This window comes from Muntiacus reevesi, chromosome 9 (assembly GCF_963930625.1).
Source record: "Muntiacus reevesi chromosome 9, mMunRee1.1, whole genome shotgun sequence".
NCBI classification, from domain to species: domain Eukaryota; kingdom Metazoa; phylum Chordata; class Mammalia; order Artiodactyla; family Cervidae; genus Muntiacus; species Muntiacus reevesi.
The window spans coordinates 50586567-50604509 of NC_089257.1; the positions used below are offsets into that span (position 1 = coordinate 50586567).

General features: G+C 39.8%; 1 long non-coding RNA gene across 2 annotated transcripts; it reads left to right on the forward strand.

Moving 5' to 3' along the window:
- Nucleotides 1-4376: 4376 nt before the first annotated feature.
- Nucleotides 4377-14452, forward strand: LOC136174872 (uncharacterized). Of its 2 annotated transcripts, none has more exons than XR_010664420.1 (4): nt 4377-4413; nt 7360-7530; nt 7872-7910; nt 13619-14452. It is a non-coding gene; the product is annotated as an uncharacterized lncRNA (long non-coding RNA). The 2 variants fall into 2 exon arrangements; XR_010664421.1 differs by lacking the exon at nt 4377-4413 and adding an exon at nt 4774-4898.
- Nucleotides 14453-17943: the final 3491 nt, after the last annotated feature.

Below are 17943 nucleotides of genomic sequence, written 5' to 3' on the forward strand. Positions count from 1 at the left end.
TTGATTTGTCATGTAGAATGTCTCATCTTCTGATTTGCCTAATCATTTCCTTGTGGTGTCATTAGACTTTTTTTTAATATAGTTTTTTCCCTATAAGCTGGAAATTAATTTTAAAGGCTTGATTACATTTGGTTAACAATTTTAGTAGAAGGCTCACATTTTTTTCGTTAACAGACAAACACCATGCCTTATTCCCTTAACAGTCTGCCCTTTGAATTTCAACAATTTCTCTTCTCTGTTTCTATCAAATAGCTTAGCTTTGGCAACATTTTTTGTTATTGTTGTCCCTACAGCTATGACTACTGCATGATTTCATCAACCCATTTGGGAGTCTGTCTTTTTGTATTTCAGTACAACAATCTTAATGCTCCCTGCAGCAATGAACAAGTCTCTTGGGGAGAGACGGAGAACAAGGAAATGCAAATGAGAAAAGCATCTTGATTCCAGTTTAAGGATGACTGTGCCATACCCTTAAGGAATCTGTGGCGGATGAAGCTTCTGGAGCAGGTGAGAAGTAAAGAGGAAGCAGAAGTCTTGCCCCCAAAGGTCTGGCCCCACAGAACTGGAGGGGCACTGTGGAGGGTCCCAGACTTCACTCTGGGATCTGTGTCATGTTGAAATATGGGACCTTTTTCAACACCAGGGCCCAAGGATCCTTTAGTAGTCACTCACACTTTTTTCACAGCACCATCATCCTTAGCATTAAAAAAAAATTATTTATTTATTTTGGCTGTGCCGGGTCTTTGTTGCTGCGTGGGCTTTTCTCTAGCTGCAAAGATCAGGGTCTTCTCTCCAGCTGCGGTGCGCAGGCTTCTTGTTGTGGTGACTTCTCTTGTGGAACACTGGCTCTTAGGCACGTGGGCTTCAGTAGTTGTGCCTCCTAGCTTTTAAAGCACAGGCTTAATAATTGTGCAGGGGTTTAGTTTTGGGAATCTTCTCAGACCAGAGATCAAACTCTTCTCCTTGGTTTGGCAGGTAGATTCTTTGCCACTGAGCTTCCAGGGAAGCCCCATCCTTAGCGTTGTTTTTCTGTTGACTTTGATCTCAGAGATTCATAGAAGGATCAATTAACTGTGAAATTCATCTTGATTCTGAATAGAGTCTTATAAATAGTTTCTAGCCTGATGTGACTTTTCCAATAGTTTTGTAAAATCAATAGGGAATAGACCATTTGTTTCCATTACAGAGAAAAAAGAATCAATCTTGAACTTTTTTTTTCCATTACAATAAATGTTTATTGAACCCTTACTATAAACAGGAGTTGTATTATACAAAGTTAGCTTGAGCCTATGTGTTTCTAATAGTGGGGAAGAGGACACAAACAGATACTTTTCCTTTAAATGTCAGAGATAAGTACAAAGTGTCAAGGAGTCAAAATGAAGGGCATATCTCAGCCTTCCTGGAGGAGATGAAGCTGAGCTAAGCCTTGAAGGATGAGCAAAAGCCAGATGCCAAGTGGTGAGAGGAGCCTTCTTGGCTTATTTGCTTTGGTATTTCTAGCACCTAGCACATGGTAGACATTCAATCCAGAGCATTTATAAAAGAAATCTCAGCAGAGGAAATGTTATAAACACATACACACACACACACACACACACACACACAAAGCATGGGAAACTATAAATAAATCAGAATTACCAGAAGATTAATCCTTACCCTTTATGGGGTCACAAACCCCTTTGAAAAACTAATGCAAACCATGGATCTACTCCCTAGTAAAATAAATATACACTTAAAAATTATGAATAATTTTAGAAGATACAGATATTAAGAATCTCGGCTGTAGAAACAAAAAAAGAATCTCTGTGGTAGGGAATTGGGAGCATTAAGATTTTTAACAACATGCATTTGTTTTATTTTGTTGTGAACTAGGAAATGACATAACTGAAGATTTACTTTGGATGCATCATGAGGGGTTGGAGAATTCTATGGGCAAAGGAGACTGGCGGGCTCTAGTCCATGGGGTCGCAAAGAGTCGCACACGACTAAGCGACTATCACTCACTCACTCATTCATCGTGAAGGGTAGGGGAGGGCTTCCCAGACGGCTCGGGGATAAAGACTCCGCCTGCAATGCCGGAGACGAGGGCTATGTGGGTTTGATCCCTTGGTCAGGAAGATCCCCTGAAGAAGGAAATGGCAACCCACTGCAGTATTCTTGCCTGGGAGATCCCATGGACAGAGGAGCCTGGCAGGTTACAGTCCATAGGGTTGTAAAGAGTCGGAGATGACTGAACATGCACCTACCACCACATCATGACAGACTGGGTTAGGGAGCAAGGAATCTGAAAACCAGGGAGGTGAGATTAAAAAAATTATGTCCAGGGTCACTTGGAGCAGTGTTTCTCAAACTTTAACATGCATTTGAAGCACTAGCGTGCAATGGACTGAATCTTAGTGTTCCCTTAAAATTCCTATGTTAAAATCTTAACCCCGAGACGATGATATTAGGTGACCTTCAGAGTTGCTTAGGCCTTGAGTGTGAAGAGTTAACGCCCCATAGAAGAGATTCTACAGAGTTCCCTAACCCCTTCTAGTGTGTCAGGATACAGCAAGAAGACAACTGTCTATGAACCAGTAAGAAGGCTCCACCAGACAACAAATCTGCTAGTACCTTGATTTGGACTTCCCAGCTTCCAAATCTATGAGTGATGAATTTCTGTTGTTGATAAGCCACACAGTCTATGGTACTTTATTATAATAGTCTGAATGGACTATGACACTATCATCTTTCTATCTAAAATTAAAAAAAAATTTTTTTTGAAGTGGATCATTTTTAAAGTCCTTATTGAGTTTGTTACATCACTGCTTCTGTTTTATGTTTTTGTTTTTTGAATGCAAGTTATGTGGGATCCTAGCTCCCTTATCAGGGATCAAACCTGCATTCCTGCATTGGAAGGTAAAGTCTTTGTTAACCATTGGACTTTCAGGGAAGTCCCACTATGTACATTTTTTAAATGCAAATTCTGATTCAGTAGAGCTAGGTTGGAACTTGAGATTCAGCACTTCTAGCAAGTTCCCGATGTCACAAGGTGGCATTGCTGCTGCTGGTCCAGAGGCCACACTTGGAGGAGTAAGGTCCTAGAGAACCCGTAGGAGGAAGTGGTCTGTCCTTGGCTCTGCAAGCCCAGAGTAGTGTAGTCTAAACCTCTCATCTGTAGTTTTGAAATGCAGATGATCTGAAAACCAAAAGTACTTCTGTAATTTCTTTGGAGGCAAACTGGAACTCACGTGAGACTATGTATAATCCTGTTTCCTATTTTGTATGAATATTCATGTTTTCATTCTAAAAATGTGTTTTCATTCTAAAAATGTGTTCGATGTGTTTGATTATGGGAAGCTGCTTTAGACTCTGTTGGGGTTGTGATGTTATATGAGGTACATGACTGTACTAAAATATAAAAGTTCCAAATTTTGGGGAATGTAAATTGGCACAGCCACTATGGAAAACAGGATGGAGGTTCTTTAAAAAATTAAAAATAGACTTGCCATATGATCCAACAATCCCATTCCTGGGTATGTATCTGGAGGGAACTCTAATTTGAAAAGATACATGCACCCCAATGTTCATAGCAGTGCTATTCATAATAGCCAAGACGTGGAAGTAAGTTAAATATCCATTGACAGATGAATGGATAAAGAAGACATGGAATATATTTGCAATGGAATACTACTTAGCCCTAAAAAGATGAAATAATGTCATTTGCAGTAACATGGATGGACCTGGAGAATATCATATTAAATGAAATGTCAGACAGAGAAAGACAAATATTATGTTATCACCTATATGTAGAATCTAAAATGATATGAATGAACTTATTTATGAAATAGAAACAGACTCATAGACATAGAAAACAAACTTATGGTTACTACAGGGGAAGGGTGGGCAGGGGTAAATTAGGAGTTTGAGATTAACAAATGCAAAATACTATATATAAAATAAACAGCAACATCCTACTGTATAGCACAGGGAACTATATTCAACATCCTGTAATAAACCATAATGGAAAAGAATATGAGAAAGAATATATGTATGTATGTATAACTGATTTACTTTGCTATACACTGGAGGCTAACACTATAAATAAACTATACGTCAGTAAAAGCAGACTCCAGAAAGTTCCAAAAAGAAAAAAATATTCCAAATTCTGAAACATCTCTGACTTGGAGTTTGCGGCAATCTGAGGGATGCGTTCCCCATCCATTCCATAATCTTCCTTCTCCTGGGAATGGTTCTCCGTTTCACGGAGCTGGGCCTGACCTGTCCTCCTGCTCCCAGCTCCCCCTACCAGTCACAGAGAATTTGATCAGGGTGGATACCTGACCCAGATTGGGCCAACTGGATTCTGTCTGTGGGCATTTAGAACTGGCACTCACCAAAGCTTGTCTCCTTTGGTTGCTGGCACTGAGGCAGGTAAGAGGTAGCCTTTTTCAGCTGCATGTCTGAGAAGTAGAAAAAACTAACCTGTAGAGAGGAAAAAGTGACATAGGTGTGGGACAGAAATGAGGTCCGTGATGCCTTGCAGCATGAGAAAAAGGGGAATAGCCTTTTCTTCTGGGAATGCAGACGTCTGGGATGCAGACGATGAGCAAGGGCAGCAGATTCGGGCCTCGGTGCTTTCTGGTTTCTGGTTCTAGTCCTAATTGCCCTTTCTGCCCTTGAGTTCTCTGACACCCCATTACCATCTTGTAGTAAATTCCTACTTGTGTTAATGCTACCTAAATTGGATTTCATTGAATTGTATTAACTAAGACACTAACAGAATTATTTTTTAGTGCAGTAAAAAATTGTTTTAAACTCTGAGAACGGACCTGCAAATCAAATTCCCAAGAGAAGGTGGATTTATTAATTTCCATACAGACTGACTGCCAATGGAACCAGAATCCTCTCACTTACAGGTCAGCCTGTTCTCTCCTGGTGGGAAAGTCTACACGGAAAGCCACATTATAATGAGAAGGCAGCTTGATGAGTGCAGACAGAGCCAGTTAATTAGGGGATCTGAGCGGGCTGTCTGCATGCGAGGATGGTTGGAGGCACTTTCCCCCTAGGTCCAGGATGTGCTGAACCTGCCATATAGTGCACATGAGTGCGTGTGCTAGGGCATGCTTGGAAAACAGACCAACTCACAAAAACCAGTTCACCCATAAGTCAGGTCAGCAAACGAGCCATTAACCTAGAGTGAGTATTTGTTAAAAAAACATTTCATGTGTGATGGAATGGTTTCCACAGCTTTCTGAGTGCTTTCCCCCTAAGATGACTGGTAACTCTTTTATGTTGTACAGTTCTGTTCCATCTTTTTTCCTTTCCCTTTCTCTTCCCCTTCCTCCTTCCTTCCCTTCCTTCCTTTCTCCTTTTCTCCCCACCTCCCCCCTCCTTCCTTTTTTTTCTACCCCCATTTCAGAGATACTTTTGCCTAGTGGTTGAAGATTGCCCACCTTCTCACCTCTATCCTCTCCCTCCCACATCAACCCTGTCCCCATCGTCTCCTAGAGCCTGAAACTGGAGATTGGGTCTTCAGGGCTGAGCTAGCTAAGACCAGGAATAGTGTCTAATGGAGAAAATGGGTGGATGATGAGAATGATGGGTGGGATTTTGGAGGAGGAGCTGAAGGTCAAGAATCAGACCCTCCAGGTGACTTGAAACACCAAGATCAAAGCAGCAGGTGCAGGATCCGATAAGAAGTCAAACCAGGAGTTGAGGATGGGACAAGACACCGGCCTGAAGGGAGAACAGGCTGAAAGCCAGTGAGGAGATAATAGCAGTTGTTCTGTATTTCCATTGCCCATGAACTATCTTAGAGTCTTCTATTTCTTTAAAATCATACTATGTATCTTTTGGAAAATTTTGTGCAATGTTGAATTTGCATAAATCTGGAATTGCTCAACTAAGGGAGTGTTTTACTTATGATTCATCATCTTGGTCCCTTTTTAAAAACTTCTCCTTCCTGCTGTTTGTTGTCTGTTTCTCAGACATTTGTGTACTAGATTTCATTATTAAGGAAATTGTCCCACATTCAATGTTTATTGCTCTGTAGTGAGACATTTCTGTGTTGATAGGGAGAATGGAAAGATGAGACAAATTCATCAGAAACGTATTAAGCTCTACTGCAGTTTCTGACATCTAAATGATGAAGTAATGTTACTGGACTACAAATATTACCCCACGCATTATTTTAAAAGCTTTAAGGAAAAAACTGAGTTTTAACCAAGACAATTTGTTTTCACCATAAACATGGTATATATTTGTATCTGTTTCCTGTTGCTGCTGTAAGTAATTACCATCACTTAGTGGCTTAAGATAATGCATGTTTATTATCTTATAGTTCTAGAGGTCAGAAGTCCTAAAATCAAGGTGTAAGAGACTTCCCTGGGGTTCCAGTGGTTAGGACTCCACGCTTCCACTGCATGGAGCATGGGTATAATCCCTGGTTGGGGAACTAAGATCCTGCATGCCATGCAGCATGGCCAAAAAAAGAAGAATACTTGGAAATAAGTTTAACAATGTGCAAAATATAAAAATAAAATAAAATCAAGGTGTTAGTGGGACTGTGTTTCTCCTGGAAGCTTTCAGGCAAAATCAATTTCCTTGCCTTTTCCAGGTTCCAGAGGTGGCCTGCATTCTTTGGCTCATAGTCCCTCCCTCTGTCTCCAATACCAGCAGTGAAAAATCTTCAAATCTCTCTGGCCTCAGCCTCTGCTACTGTTACCATATCTTTCTTTCTCTATTACTCCTGACTTCCTCTTATTAAGACCTATGTGATTATATTGGACCAGATAATCCAAGATAATCTCTCAATCTTGAGATCCTTAATTTAATCACATCTACATTGTCCTTTTTGCTGGGTAAAGTAACATGTTCACTGGCTCTGTGGATAAGGATATGGATATTTTTGGGGAGTCTACAATAATACTCATTTATCCTATTTGGCCTACCATAATAATCACTCATAGGTATTAATAAAATACAGTTCATAAAAATAGAAAGAAAAATATAATTCATGGTTCGACTACTGAAAGGTAGACATAATGAACTTTCATTCCATCTTTTTAAAATGAACAGTTTTACATAATTATGATTATACAATGTATATGTATGTACACAATTTGAAACTGCTTTTTCACAAAATTTTGTATCATAGTACATTTTCCATTTCCATAGTACTTTACCCATTTTCCATGTTAGTGTACAGCCTGACCAAATAGCTTTATTGACTGCATGGTATTCCATTGAATGAATATACCATATTTCACTTAGGCCTTTTCTTATTGTTTTAAATTTGTTTTTAATTTTTTAGTATTATAAATATCTCTGTGACAAGTATTTTTGCCTTAAAGATTTTTTGCTTATATTTTCCCTTAGGGATAGATTCCAGACATGGAGTTACTTTATCAAAGTCTTTTTACAGCAAATGTTTTTCCAAGAGTTTATATAAATTTTCAGAACCATCAAGATATATGTTAGTACCTATTTTACTACATTCTCACCAGCACCAAATAAAACAGCAATCACAAAAATAACTTTGCCAATCAGGTAGGTAGAATAGGTAACTTCTTTTTGTTTTAATTTGCATTCATTTGTTTACAAAGGAAAGTGAACATTTTCTCATGGGATCATTTGCTAGTTATAGTTCTTTGATGAATTACTGATTCATGCCTTTTACATTTGGGAGCCAAAATAGTTTTTAAATTAATTTGTCTAATAGCTATACATTTAAAAAGTTTATTTAATATTTGTGATATTTGCTATATTTTCTCTTGTCTCTCATTTATATCTTTTATGTCTAGAAGTTTTAAATTTGTACATTGTCTAATCTATCCATCTTTTCTCCCCTCTTTTTCTTTGTTACTTTAAAAATCCTCCTCTTCCTGCAGCAACGTGGATGGACCCTAGAAATTACCATACTAAGTGAAGTAAGTCAGAGAAAGACTAATATCATAGGATATCACTTATATGGGGAATTTAAAAAGATACAAATGAACTTATTTACAAAATGGAAAGAGACTCACATACATAGAAAACAAACTTATGGTCATCAAAGGGGAAAAGTAGGGGAGGGATAAATTAGGAGTATGGGAATGCCAGATACATACTACTAAATATAAAATAGATACAAAATAAGGACCTACTGTATAGCACAAAGAACTATACTCGATACTTTGTAACAACCTATAAGGGAAAAGAATCTGAAAAAGAATATTTAAATATGTGTAAATTGAATGTGCTGTATAACTGAAACTGACATGATATTGTAAATCAAATACACTTCAATTAAAAAAAGAAAACTAGGCTAGGTTATTCTAAGAGACTGGCAAGGGCCAGTCAGGTCAACCTCTAATTTTTAAAATTAATTAATTCATTTTTGTCTGTGTCTTTGCTCCTGCGTGGGCTTTTCTCTCGTTGCGGTGAGCGGGGGCTGCTCTTAGTTGCAGTGTGTGGGCTGCTCACTGTGGTGGTTTCCCTTGTTGCAGGGCCCTGGCTCTAGGCCTGCAGGCTTCAGTGATTGTGGCACATGGGCTCCGGAGTTGCAGCTCCCGGCCTCTAGAGCACAGGCTCAATAGCTGTCATACACAGGCTGAATTGCTCTGCGGCATGTGGGATCCTTCTGAATCAGGGACAAAACTTGTGTCTCCTGCATCGACAGGCAGATTCTTTACCACTGAGCCAACAAGGAAGCCCTAGATCAGCCTCTAATTTGAGCCTAAATGCCAATCTATAAATTGGTGGTCTGACTCTATACATGAAGGAAGGAGAGTAAAATGTGTCCTGGGTTGAGCATCTGGAAACAGAGTTAAGCCTTACTTTAAAATTAAATATTGGTGGGTTTTTTTTGATAATTTAAAAAAATATTTCTATTGGAGTATTGTTTCTTTATGACATTGTATTAGTTTCTGATGTACAGCAAAGTGAATCAGTTTCTATCTATGCAAATCCCCTCTTTTTTAGTAAATATTGTTATTTTTATTTCAGTGAATTAAAATATACTTTTATCATTTTTAAAATCCTCCTGTCCCAATGGTTAACTGTGTAGTACATTTAATATTCTTCTTGTTTTTCTTATGATTTTTAAAAGTGTCTCCTTAATCCATCTGGAGTTTATGGTATGAAATCTATGGAGAGGATCTCACTACCTGCTAAATGTTACCTATAAGAGGGACCTGATTTGCACTTTCTGAGCTCTTTGCACTGAGTTATCTACCTTTTCTCTGTTCACTGAAACGAAAGGAGAGTGGTAACAGAATGGTGTGAAATTCTACATTGGTTTTCCTAGTGATAGGGAATAACCTCCCTGTTTTCTGAATGTGTTGATTTTTCTTCAAATATTCTCACCTTCTGATTAGTATTTAAGCTTAAAATTGAGACAAGAAGCTTTAGATGAACTATCTAAAATATATTGAAAGTACTCAAAACTGGGAAAATAGAAAAAAAAGTCAATCTATTAAAAAAGCACTGGAAACCATTCTATCAGACATGAAATATTGTAAATATAAATTCTAGATGAGTTAGTTTAGGTAAGTTAAGCCAGAACTGACACTCCTTCCTCTGGACAATAATTAGACCAGCCCCATCCAGTGGAAATAAAATGTGGGCCACGTGTGGAGTGTAAAGTTTTCCAGCAGCAACATTAGAAAAGTAAAATGTAGCAGGTGAAATTAATCTAAATAATGTATTTTATCCAACCCAATATATCTGAAATGTCATCATTTCAACACATACTCTATGTTAAAATTCTTGAGATGCTTATATTCTGCCCCCCCCCCCTTACTAAGTCTTTGAGTCCAGTGGTTATGTTTCACTTGCAGCACATCTCATGAATGTGGATTAACCTCATTCCAGATACTCAGTAGCTGTGGGACTAGTGGCCGTTTTATTGGATAGAGCGGCTCTGGACACAGTGACACATTTTGGCTGCTGGACTTTTCCCCTACACCCCACGCTGAACAATCTTTAAAGAATGTCTTTTCTCAGGACTGAATATAGCTGATTAGCTTTTGGTATCATTTGATTATCAGCTGCTCTGGTGGCTAAGTGGTAGAGCATCTGCCTGCCAATGCAGGAGACACAGGTTCGATCCCTGAGTTGGGAAGATCCCCTGGAGAAGGAAATGGCAACCCACTCCAGTGTTCTTGCCTGGAAAATCCTATGGACCGAGGACCCTGGTGAGCTATAGTCCATGGGGGTGGAAAAGAGCTGGATATGACTTAGTGACTAAACAACAATCCTTTGATTACACCCACTTTAAACAGAACTCTTTTCACATACAGATGACCAATAGGAACATGAAAAGATATTCATCATTGTTAACTATTAGAGAAATGCAAATCAAAACTACGATGAGGTACCACCTCACACCAATCAGAACAACCATCATGATAAAGTCTACAAATAACAAATGCTGAAGAATGTGTGGAGAAAAGAGAATCCTCCTATACTGTTGGTAGAAATGTAAACTGATGTAGCAACTATGGAAAACAGTACAGAGATGCCTCAAAAATTTAAAAATAGAGTTGCCATATGATCGAGCAATTCCACTCCTGAGCATATATTTGGAAAAAAAAACATAATCCAAAAAGATACGTATAATCCTATGTTCTTGGCAGCACTATTTACGATAGCCAAGACCTGGAAACAACCTAAATATCCATATTGACAAATGAATGTTAAAGAAGAACTGATATATACACACACACACACACACACACACACATATGTATGTATATGTATGTATATGTGTATGTCTATATATGTGTGTATATATATGTGTGTGTGTGTGTATATGTATATTTCACTTCAGATGGTGACTGTGACCATGAAATTAAAAGACACTTGCTCCTTGGAAGAAAATCTGTGACAAACCTAGATAGCATATTAAAAAGCTAGCATACAAAAAAAAAAGCTAGCATACATTACTTTGCCAACAAAGGTCTGTAGAGTCAAAGCTATGGTTTTTCCCGTAGTCATGTATGGTTGTGAGATTTGGACCATAAAGAAGACTGAGTACCTAAGAATTGATGCTTTTGAACTGTGGTGTTGGAGAAGACTCTTGAGACCCCGGACAGCAAGGAGATCAAACCCATCAATCCTAAAGGAAATAAATCCTGAATATTCATTGGAAGGACTGATGCTGAAGCTGAAGCTCCAATACTTTGGCCACCCGAAGCGGAGAGCCGACTCGTTAGAAAAGACCCTGATGCTGGGAAAGATTGAAGGCAGGAGGAGAAGGGGAAAAAAGAGGATGAGATGGCTGGATGGCATTACCGACTCAATGGACATGAGTTTGAGTGAGCGCCAGGAAATGATGAAGCAAAGGGAAGCCTGGTGTGCTGCAGTCCATGGGGTTGCAAAGTGTCAAACACGACTGAGCGACTGAACAACAATATGTATGTGTATATATATTTACACACACACAATAGAATACTACTTAGCCATAAAAAGTATGAAATAATGCCATTTGTAGCAACATGGATGGACCTAGAGATTCTCATACTAAGTGAAGTAAGTCAGAAAGAGAAAGACAAATACCATATGATATCAGGCAATTCAGGCTGATAGAGATTCAATCTTGTGTCTAGAATCACCTCACCTGGTAGAGGCAAACCTAACAAATCATGCTGTGGCTCTTGAAGCTTCCACCTCACCAGATACAAGGCACTCTGTGTCACATTTAATTCCCCAAAGCAAACCACAAGAATACACACAAGTTCCAAGGGGATAGAGAAGTCACAAACCCGTCATATACTGAGCAGGAGAACCCGGCTATCTGTGAGCTTCCCTAATGCCTGGCACATCTTGGAGAAAAAGAACCACAACCAGTACATACTATTATCCTAATGTCACAGATAAAAAACCCCTGAGAGTTAAAGAAATAGCTCATGGTCACTAGCAAGTAAATGGCAGTGCTGAGGTTGTGGTTTAGGTTCTTATGACATAAAACACACGCTCTTTGTACCACATTAGTCTCCTAGGGTCAAGTGCACATTTCCAAAAAGAAGGCCAGGTTTTGGGGCATATATCGCCTCGGAGTCATGCCTGGAGCTGTTTTCATGCTCCTTGCTATCTGAGTTGGCACATCAAACATGTCACTGCTCCTAGTCTTTCATAGGCTTTCCTGCTTCACATCTGACGAACTCTGCTCAGAGTCAGTTCTGTGCGTCCATAGTTCTGCCAAAGTGCCTACTGTGGTGGCCTGTTCCTAGGGCATACACTTTGCCCATCATTTGTATATATAGCAATATCACTGCTTTATGGATGTTTTCTTGCAAATATCCTCTGGTCATATTTCAGTTCAGAAGATATTTGAAGAACATTGTTTTGGACAACTGTGGAGGTCTTGATAATTTACAAATATCTTGTCTGTCTATTTTGTTTCTTGACAATAATGTTCTAGGGGAAGGAAACTAAAATTTCTTGGGAACTCATTGGGTGTCAGGAACTGTCCTAAGCATTTTCATAAACTTTTATTCTCATTTATTCTTCATAACAACATTCTGAGAAAGGGGTTATGATTCAGGAGTATACTCCTGAATCAAAACTAAACTCTAATCAAAGAGGATGATTAACATAAAAAAAAAAAAGACATTTGGTCTCAGATATCTGAATAGGAATAATAACACTTTCTTTATCTTGGCTTCCCTTAATTGCTCTCATGGGGAGTTTTTCACCCTTTGGAGTATATTTGTAATTTCTCAAGGGTGTGTTTGACCATCCCTGTAGAATTGGAAATGAATATTTGGAACTTGATTGAGAATGTATCATTTAGGACTCTCTTGGCTGCAAATAAAAAAACTCAACTTATCCTTGCTTAAGCAATAAAAAGGGAATTTATTGGCTTATGCAATTAAAAAGTACAAGGATAGACAGAGCTTCAGGTATAGTTTGATGCAGAGGCTTAATACTAGATCCAAATCTCACTCTATTTCTTGGTACTGGTTGTCCCTATATTGGCTTCATCTTCAGACTCTAAGCATTGGAAAAGAAGGTTTTGAGCAGCCTTTTGTCCTGCATTTAAGTTCAGTAGAAAAGAGTATGTGTTTCTCTCTCAGAAGTCCCACAAAAGGTTTATTGTATTTCACTAACTGTGTTTAGGTCAAAGTTTATCCCGTAAACAACTACTTACTATGGGCCAGGGACTGTGATGCTATAATTGATCAGGCCTGAGTTCATGCCCATCCCTGGAATTAGGGATTAGTCACCTTGCCCTTTGTACAGGGACTTCTTGAGAGTGAGGGTGGGTTCCAGAGAGGAAAACTGGGGCACAGAAAAGAAAGTTATACGCATGCTGCGTAGTGAAAACAACTGGTACCCAGTACAAACAGCACTTTAAAACCACCCACTCCCGTTTGACCCTTTAGAATAGTCTACAGTATAAAAAGGTTTTGTGTTATATTGAGCCTAACTCACAAGTTTACTTCAAAGATAAAGACAAGTGTCCTTTAGAAGATAAACATTTATCTAATAATCACTATGAAACATGAAAACTGTATTTTCTCTTAGCTATCAGAAAGCTTAAAGCTTAATTAGTATTCAATGACAGAGACTTTCTTTTTCCAAATTCTTACTACAATTATTTATCTTATCTATTTTATTTTTAATCCAACACCTTTCTCTTACACCATGCTAGGATGATTCAGTGCTGAAAGCACATAAAAATCAAGTTCTCGTACATGATGACAACTGGTTCCCTCTACCGAACCGCGGTGAGGAAACGAAGGACCAAGATGGGGGCCGCAAACTGAAGCCTCAGGGACAGAGAGATCTGGACAGAATCGCTGGACAGGTGGCAGCTGCCAACAAGAAGCACTAGAACAAATGATGCTGGGTTAATAAATTGCCTCATTCGTAAAAAAAAAAAAAGAAAATCAAGTTCTCAACACAGAAAATATCTTCTAATTCTTTCAACATTTTGTTTGCTTCCATCAAACTTAGAAAAAGTAGTTTGGGATCCATTCTAAGTCCAGTTAACCCTTTGTTTGATTCTTCACAGTTGAGTAGGACCTATCTTTCTTTGGTACATTTCCATTAGGGGCATTATAGTCCAAAAGGATCAGGCCTGGGCTTGTCCTGAAGATGCCGGATGAGCCCTCAAGATGATACCTTATGGTGAATGATATCAGAGTTGTGATCTCCAAAGATTTAGCTTCGGGACCAGGGACCCGGCTTGATCACTTCAGAGCTTCGGTGTAGCAAGAGTTTTATTAAAGGATAAAAGGGACAGAGAAAACTTCTGACAGAGACATCAGAAGGGGGATGGAGAGTGCCCCTTATCTTATGTTTTTAAAAAATAACTTCTCTCTTTACTTTAAAAATACATTCTTGCAGAAAAATTGAAGAATATAAGAAAAAAATCTGGGTAATAATTTTTCTTTTTTTCCTTGTGTTTATGCAATAAAGTTCTTCCATGTGCAAAATTGGGATAATACCATGTATACTACATAAAAATTTTAATTTAGCAATATATTGTATTTTGTCATATTTTTAGATGTTATTATACATAATTTTTGGAGAAGGAAATGGTGATCCACTTCCATATTCTTGTGTGGAACATCCCATGGATAGAGGAGCTTGGTTGCCTACAGTGCATGGGGTCACAAAGAGTTGGACACAAGTTAGCATACATACATGATTTTTAATGGTTGCTTAGTGTTCCTCCAATAGATGTATCACAATTTACTTACAAATGTGTCCCAACATTTTTTTCCTATTACATAAATATCAGTTCAGTTCAGTTCAGTGGCTCGGTTGTGTCTGACTCTGTGACCCCATGAACTGCAGCGTGCCAGGCTTCCCTGTCTACCACCGACTCCTGGAGCTTGCTCAAACTCATGTCCGTTGAGTTGGTGATGCCATCCAACCATCTCATCCTCTGTCGTCCCCTTCTCCTGCCGTCAATCTTTCCCAGTATCAGGGGCTTTTCCAGTGAGTCAGTTCTTCGCATCAGGTGGCCAAAGTATTAGAGCTTCAGCTTCATCATAAATATAGCAAAGGACATCTGCAGTTGTGTACAGCTGCAGTTAATTCCTTAGGATAAATTTTAGAAGTGGATGTATTCCCCAGAAAAGCTGTACCACCACATACAATTTTCATAGACAGTTTTTTTTCATAGCCAGCAAAAAAGTAAAAGAAATATCAGTATTTTATTGTTACTTTGTACAAGAACCCTATGCTGTGCAGTTGTATACATTTAGTAATTTCCTGGGACAGGTCTCCTGATTGACAGTTGAGTTGTCCTTGAAAAGTCATTTGGCAGTTCTGATTTTCCATCTGCTTTCTCATTCAGTGGGCAAAGGGCATGTTTTCCTTAGATGACTATTCATTCCCTATTTTGGAATCATACGAGGCCATTAATGCTTTATGATCAACATTTAGAGGGAGCAACCTACAAAGACTGGGAAAATTCTCAGGATACAAGTCAGAGCAGGCTTCCTGGAGGCGGCAAGTCTTGAGTGGGGAACTGAATTTTGGTAGAATCATGTAAGCAGAAGAGGAGTATATTGTATCACTTTGTGGGGACAAAGGCCTTTTGGAGCACTTTGCCATAAATCAGCATAATATAAAATCACTGGTACACAAAAGGAATAAAACTCAAAACTTAAGCCATTTTACCATTAGTGAACATAATGCTTTTTTGACCAACAGTTTACCCTCCTAAGAGGCCTCTTTTTACAGTGTGGCCAGTATCAGCAATGTACCTTCTATGAGCCAGAATGACCTACATTCTTTTTATTAAGGAATGAGATGACTATTTTAGGACATCAAGAACTGGGGACTAGAGAAAGGAATATTCTTTGTTTACTTTTATTCCCTATGAAAAGCATTGCCGAGCAACGTTCAGATATGACCTGTGTTGTTTTGCACCTTTTTACCCAGAATGGGGTTGTTCTGGCAGTTTGTGTATTCTAGGACCTCCCTGGCTGGAATGGCCCACCCGGTCTTAGGGAATGAAGACAGAAGTCATCAGCCTGCAGCTCTTGCCCAAGTCCTCTGAACACTATCAGGCTCCTTTGGTTACCACCCCTGGGGAACAAACTGGAGTGTTCCTCTATTTGATATAGGCAGTCCCAGAGGGGAGGCTTTCTCTATCTTTAATGAGAATAGTTAAAGGAGAAGTGAATATAATTTTGGGGCACAGAGAAATTATTGCAGAAATCTTGTACCCATTTCAAGTTTCGTTGGTTACAAGAAGCATAGTCTTCTTAAAGGGTGCCCACTGACTTGGTGTGATGGTTTCCCACGAGAAGGAAGACATTATCATTAACTGCATGAGGAGTGTTAGCAGGTGTTGGGTCCATCAAACAGAACTTGTCCATGACCTTCCAGCCCTCTTATGTCAGGTTAAGCCGGTAACTGAAGAAACACCAACGACTTTCACTTGAATTGGAAGCGCTCCAAACATATTGCTCCTAGTGAGTCATGCAAGGGTGTAGTCAAAGAGCAATTCCAGACAGGTGGGAAGGAGAGGCTTTCAATCACTCCGCGGTTTGAGGTTCCCCTGGGAAAAATAGCTAGCCTGGGATCGACAGCAGTGGCACTTGGCCTTGCCCACAGGACTTTGTGGGATCTGGGTCTCAAGAGTCAACAAGGTCCAGTCCTAAAGTTCCTGGTAAAGATGGCCCTGGAGAGAAAAGTGGACACTTGTGGGCTGCAGACTGAGCAGCCTCCAAAATAAGTCTTGTTTGTCTTTGAGGTCCTCTTGCTAAGGAGAGGACCGCTGTGCTCTTTATTCCTGCCACAGCACCAGGCCCACAGTAGTTATCAACTTCTGCTGGAAGGATGAACAGATGGGTGAATGACGCTAGGCGAGGGGCAGTCCTAGCCATTCTGCCTCTCTGGTCTTCACACATGTGTGTGCAGCGCTTTCCTTCAGCAATGAAGGATGATGTGACAGAGGCTGCTGTAGAGTACAGAGGCTATGAGCGTGGGATTTGGGTCCTCATCCTCTGTCCCTGGTTCGCAATGTGACCTCAGACTAGTTACTTGATTGTTGACTTCCATTTCATCACATAGAAAATGGATATAATAAAATATTCCTCATTTGGGTCAGGAGAGTAAAATAAGATAATGCCCATCAAACAGTCAGCTAAGTCCCTGGTACACAGGAAGGGCTCGGTGGGCCCATCTGGGATTCTCTGCATTTGCAGATACAATGCTTATAGACCTGGAGAGTTAGGCTGGGTGGTGGGGGGGATGGCACACATAATGTTTCTAGAGGGGATGACATGGTGGGTTCTGGACCCTGTGGTGTCAGCCAGTGTAGATCAGGATTATCATCATGTGTGTAGGCCACAAATCATGAGTGAAAGGCTCTGAGGCCATATGTATTGGGGTGAGGCTAGTGTTAGACTTGATGGAGTCACACTGAGCCAGAAGCAGAACTGCTTGATTCCCTGGGTAAGAGTTATAACTAATTTAATAGGAGATGAAGAACAAAAGGGAGCTATAGCTGGATTTAGCTCAGGCCTCAGTTTTGGGCTTCCCTGGTAGCTCAGTTGGTAAGGAATCCATCTGCAGTGCAGGAGATCTTTGTTCTATTCCTGGAAGATCCCCTGGAGAAGGGATAGGCTACCCCACGCCCGCATTCTTGGGCTTCCCTGGTGGCTCAGCTGGTAAAGAAGCCGCCCACAATGTGGGAGACTTGGGTTAGATCCCTGAGTTGGGAAGATCCCCTGGAGAAGGGAAAGGCTACCCACTCCAGTGGAGAATTCCATGGACTGTATAGTCCATGGGGTCACAAAGAGTCGGTCACAACTGAACGACTTTCACTTTCAGCTTTGATGGGGCTTCCTCATGAATCGAGACATGTGTCTGCTCAGCAGGGATGGCCCCTCCCCTTCCAGCATATTTATAGGGCCGTGATGACTGTTAAACTTGATTCTGGCAGGATACACCACTGGGTAAATTTTATTGTGAGATCTCCACACCAGGAACTTCTACAATCTGTCACTTGAG